Source organism: Hevea brasiliensis, chromosome 8 (assembly GCF_030052815.1).
Source record: "Hevea brasiliensis isolate MT/VB/25A 57/8 chromosome 8, ASM3005281v1, whole genome shotgun sequence".
In the NCBI taxonomy this organism is placed as follows: Eukaryota; Viridiplantae; Streptophyta; class Magnoliopsida; order Malpighiales; family Euphorbiaceae; genus Hevea; species Hevea brasiliensis.
The window spans coordinates 77912329-77917481 of record NC_079500.1 but is presented as its reverse complement, the minus strand read 5'-3'; the positions used below and the strand labels follow the sequence as shown (position 1 = coordinate 77917481).

Here is a 5153-nt window from a genome sequence, read left to right as displayed (position 1 = left end):
AATCTTGTTTTGAACTATGAGAAATGTCATTTTATGGTGGAACAGGGGATTGTTTTGGGTCATGTTGTCTCTAATAGGGGTATTGAGGTGGATAAATCTAAAATTGATTTAATAGTGAACTTACCCTACCCCACAACTGTGAGGGAAGTACACTCATTTCTTGGTCATGTAGGTTTTTATCATAGGTTCATTAAGGATTTCTCTAAGATAGCATTGCCTTTGTCTAGACTCTTACAAAAAGATGTTCCTTTTGAGTCTAGTGAAAAGTGCAAAGAGGCTTTTGACAAATTAAAATCTGCATTGACATCACCGCCTATTATCCAAGCTCCTGATTGGACTATACCATTTGAAATTATGTGTGACACGAGTAATTATGCAGTGGTAGCAGTTTTGGGGCAGCGTGTTGGGAAGCTCTTTCATGTGATTTATTATGCATCTAGAACACTTAATTTCGCTCAGCGCAATTATTCTATGACCGAAAAAGAATTTTTGGCCATAGTTTTTGCTTCAGACAAATTTCGATCATATTTGCTTGGTTCTAAAATAATTATCTTCTCTAATCATTCAACGTTGAAGTATCTCTTGGCAAAGAAGGAAGCAAAACCAAGGTTGATTAGATGGATCCTTTTGTTGCAAGAATTTGATCTTCAAATCAAGGATAAGAAAGGAGCTGAGAACCTGGTAGCAGATCATTTGAGCAAGTTAGTGACACAAGAAGATCCACTTCCTTTGCAGGAATTTTTTCCTGATGAGCAGTTATTTAAATTGCAAGGTTTGGAGTTCCTAGAGCTATAATCAATGACCGGGGCACACATTTTTATAATGGAATTGTTGAGGCCTTGTTGAGGAGATATGGTGTTTTCCATAGAGTATCTACAGCTTATCATCCTCAAACAAGTGGACAAGCAGAGGTTTCTAATAGAGAGATCAAGTCTATTTTGGAAAAAACAGTGAAGCCAAATAGAAAAGATTGGAGCCTTAGACTTGATGATACTTTGTGGGCTTACAGGACTGCTTATAAGACACCCATAGGTATGTCCCCCTTCAGATTGGTATTTGGTAAGTTGTGTCACCTTCCTGTGGAGTTAGAACATAAGGCTTATTGGGCTATTAGACAATGTAATTTGGATTTGGATACTGCTGGTGTGGAAAGAAAATTGCAATTGCAGGAATTAGAGGAAATTCAACTTGAAGCTTATGAGAACTCTAAGATCTATAAATAAAAGACCAAGACATTCCATGACAAACTAATTCTAAGGAAACAGTTTGTGGTTGGGCAAAAAGTTTTATTGTATAATTCCATACTAAAGTTGATGCCTGGTAAGTTGCGTTCTCATTGGATTGGACCCTTTGTTGTTACTAACGTGTTTCCTTACGGTGCAGTTGAAATTCAAAGTTTAGGAACTAATAAGGTGTTCAAGATCAACGGTCATAAACTCAAGCCATTTTATGAAGGGTTTCAGGAGCCTACAGTGGAGGAGCTCAAATTGAGTAACCCAATTTATGAGGATTAAGGAGATTTGCTATGTCGAGCTAACGACAGTAAACAAAAGCACTTCTTGGGAGGCAACCCATGGGTGGCTTGTTAGCCACAATCAGATTTGTTTTCTTTCCCTTATCTTATTTTATTTTCTAGCATTTTTTTTCTTTTGCATTTTAGCTTTACATTGGGGACAATGTAAGTTTTAACTGTTGGGGGGGGGGGGGGAGAGAAATTTGTTGAAATAAAAAAAAATAAATAAATAAAAATTAAAAAAAATAAAAATTTATTCTCATAAGCTTGATTCATGATTCTTTATTAACTCCAGAAGAGAAGTGCTTTGTCCTTGAAATGAGTTTTCTATTTTAGATTGAATTTTTGAAATTTTAGGCAAGGTAATAGTAACTTTAATGATGGATTTTCCCTCTTCTTCATACCATAGGGAAATTTTTTTTCCTGCATAAATCATTTAGGCTTGATTTAATGATGAAATAATTATTTATGTATGCTTTAAACTAGTGTCATGCATATTTCAGAATCTTGTTTAATCTATCAGGGCACATTATAATATGTAGATGCATAAATTGGGGGAAATAAAATGTTGAACTTAAAAATTGCTCCGCTATTTTAGTTAAGCAAACTAACCAGGGGTCTTCATGAACCCCATGTCGATTCTCAGGCCAAAAGCTAGCTACAATATGAGCAAGCTACTTTTCTGAAGGTGACGGTTAAAAATAACTATGACAAGAGAGAAGTGCCAATTTCATATAAAAAAAGGGGCATTTCTACCTCCCCTAAGATTTGCAAAGAGCTATAATTATTGTGCCTCGATAAATTAGCCTTGTCTTTTGGTATGCATTGACTTAAAATTTTATGGAACTTTAATTGTGTAAGCTTAATTGATTTCAAGCCTTTTGTTTTGTGTTGAAAAATTATTGATATATTGGTATGGTGTTGATGGAATTTGTTGTGATGGTTATTACCTTACTTGCCTCTTCTTTCAAATTTTTAATCTTTTGTTGGAGAATGTTGTGATAGGGTGAAGTTAAGGAACTTCTAAGTGGAGTTGATTGAGAATTTAAGTCATGCTTGAGGACAAGCATGGAATAAGTGTGGGGGAATTTGATAAGTGTATAATTTATTAATTTTACTCCCATCACATTTAGTGTTTTTAATGGATTTTTATGTCTAATTCAGTTGATTAAAGTATAGTTATCTATTAGGCATATGTTTAGAGAGTTGTTCAAATAATTGTGTTAAATGGAGAAATTTGACTCTTGCTGTATTTTTTAGGGTTTTGGTGAAGTTCCGAAGCAATATAGTGTGGAAGGAAGCTTGGAAAGGTCAAAGGATTGAGAAGCATTGTTGATACAAAGTACACGGGTCGTGTAATCATAACCAGAGACCCGTGTAACTTTCTGCCAGAAAAAATCTAGAGAACCGAGGAAGAGACAAAGTACACGGGCCGTGTATCCATCGACAGTCAGATTCCTAATTTTGCTCCAGTTGCAGTTTTTGACAGAGACTCTAAAAACCTAACCCTAGACCATTTATTATAAATAGAAGAGATAGCAGTTGATTCGGAGATGCCTCCAAAATCATTCAGCAACCTCTCCATTCATCTTTTATAATTCTTTTTTATTTTTCTGTAAGTCATGTGTGGCTAAGTTTTTAATTCAATTCAAGGAATTGAAGTTCTTTTGCTTGATTTGTGAGACCAGGTTCTTAATTTAATTTATGTCTTTTTGAATATCTTTTTTTTATGATTTATTTGTCTTTGATCTATTGAATGATTTGCTAAAAAGGCCTATTAGTTGATTGTTTGATGAGATCAATTGCTAGTTCATCTTCATAATCCGTAATTGTTGTGTAAGATTGAACATAAGTAGCAATTAGGTTTTATTGATTATGATCCCAGTTTTCGATAATAACCTAAGGAAACAATAGAGTGGATTAAATAATTTATGCTTCATAAATTCTTGTTCAGCTTAACCACTTTCTTTTCTTAAAGCAGTTATTAATTTGATGAGGATTGCTTAATACCAACTCAGTTAATAATTAGAGTCAATAAGAGTGCTGGGCTCGAATTGATGAGTGTAAGGAAGTCAGGGGTTTACTTCACTGTTTGGTAAATCTACGTTAAGTATTCAATAAGAGATAATTGTATTTCTTTTGTCTATGATCAAATCAATGCATAGGAATGAGAATTACCTTGGACTGAAGTTTGTTTAGAGTGAGATTTTAATATTTAGTTATTGAATTTCTGATTTTGTGTTACAAAACCCCCAAATCTTTGCCTCTTCCGTTTCCTATTACACAAGTGCATGAAAATCCAATAATTCAGTCTCTAGGGCTCGACCTGGATTTACCATTTACTACTGAAAATATTTTATAGTTGGTAATTTCAGTTAATTTAATTTCTAGTGGATTTGACACCCATCAAGAATTTTGGTGTCGTTGCCGGGGATTGAAGTTTATTTGATTTCGTGTTTTTGGTGTTAGATATTCTATTATTAATTTTATTTATGAGTTGTTACTATTTTCAAGTTTTTGAAAAAAAAAATTAATAATAATTACGATGTCACTGTTTATTGTTACTGTTCATTAAGGATTTTGGTTGAATTTGGAGGGAGGCCCATACCTATTTTGAAGGAAACGACGCTCTGATCAAGACTAATCAATCCATAGGATTCCTTGGCCCCACCCTCTTAAGGCCAAATTCCATTGTTTTCTAGGGTTTTGAGGCATTTTTCTGTTCTTACTTTGATTTCTCTTTGTTTATGACAAGAACTTCTCAATCTGGTGAGTTGATCTTTGATCCAGAAGTAGAAAAAACAGTTAAACAATTGAGAAAATTGGCTAAGCAAGGTAGGCTGATTTTGAGTACATCTGAAGGAGTCCAATCTCCAAGGGAGTTAAGTTCGGATTCTGATTTGGATTCAGAGTCAAATTCTGAAAATGAAACCATGGCTGCTAGCACTTTGAAAGAGTTGGTTGCTCCTCATTTAAACCAACTGCCTTTATGTATTCAATACCCTGCTTTAAATGTTGCTTTTGAGTTGAAATCTAGACTAATCCATTTGTTGCCTAAGTTTCATGGTCTTGCAGGTGAGGATCTGCATAAGCATTTAAAAGAATTTCATGTTGTGTGTTTCAGCATGAAACCTCAAGGAGTTTCAGAGGATCAAATCAAGCTTCAGGCTTTCCCTTTCTCATTGGAGGGCACAGCTAAGGATTGGTTGTATTACCTTCCTTCCGGATCTGTCAACTCATGGAATGGGATGAAGCAAATATTTTTGGAGAAGTATTTTCCTGCTTCCTGTGCTGCCAACATAAGAAAAGAAATTTGTGGCATTCGGCAGTACAATAGAGAGAGCTTGTATGAGTATTGGGAATGATTTAAGAAACTGTGCGCAAGCTGTCCCCATCATCAAATAAGTGAGCAGCTGTTAATTCAATATTTCTATGAAGCACTTCTACCAATGGACTGCAGTATGATAGATGCTGCTAGTGGAGGAGCTTTGGTTGACAAGACACCAGATGAAGCAAGGAGGCTAATTGCTAACATGGCAGCAAATTCTCAACAGTTTGGAATGAGAATGGATTACACACCTATGAAGGTTAATGAGATAAGTACATCTAACCTTGAGAAACAGATTTATGATTTAACTTC

The 5153-nt window shown here is 34.9% G+C and overlaps 1 non-coding gene across 1 annotated transcript; it reads right to left on the bottom strand.

Annotated features, from left to right (window-relative positions):
• Positions 1-4809: 4809 nt before the first annotated feature.
• LOC131182635 (small nucleolar RNA R71) lies at positions 4810-4916 on the bottom strand. The gene has a single exon (XR_009150897.1). It is a non-coding gene; the product is annotated as a small nucleolar RNA R71 (small nucleolar RNA).
• Positions 4917-5153: the final 237 nt, after the last annotated feature.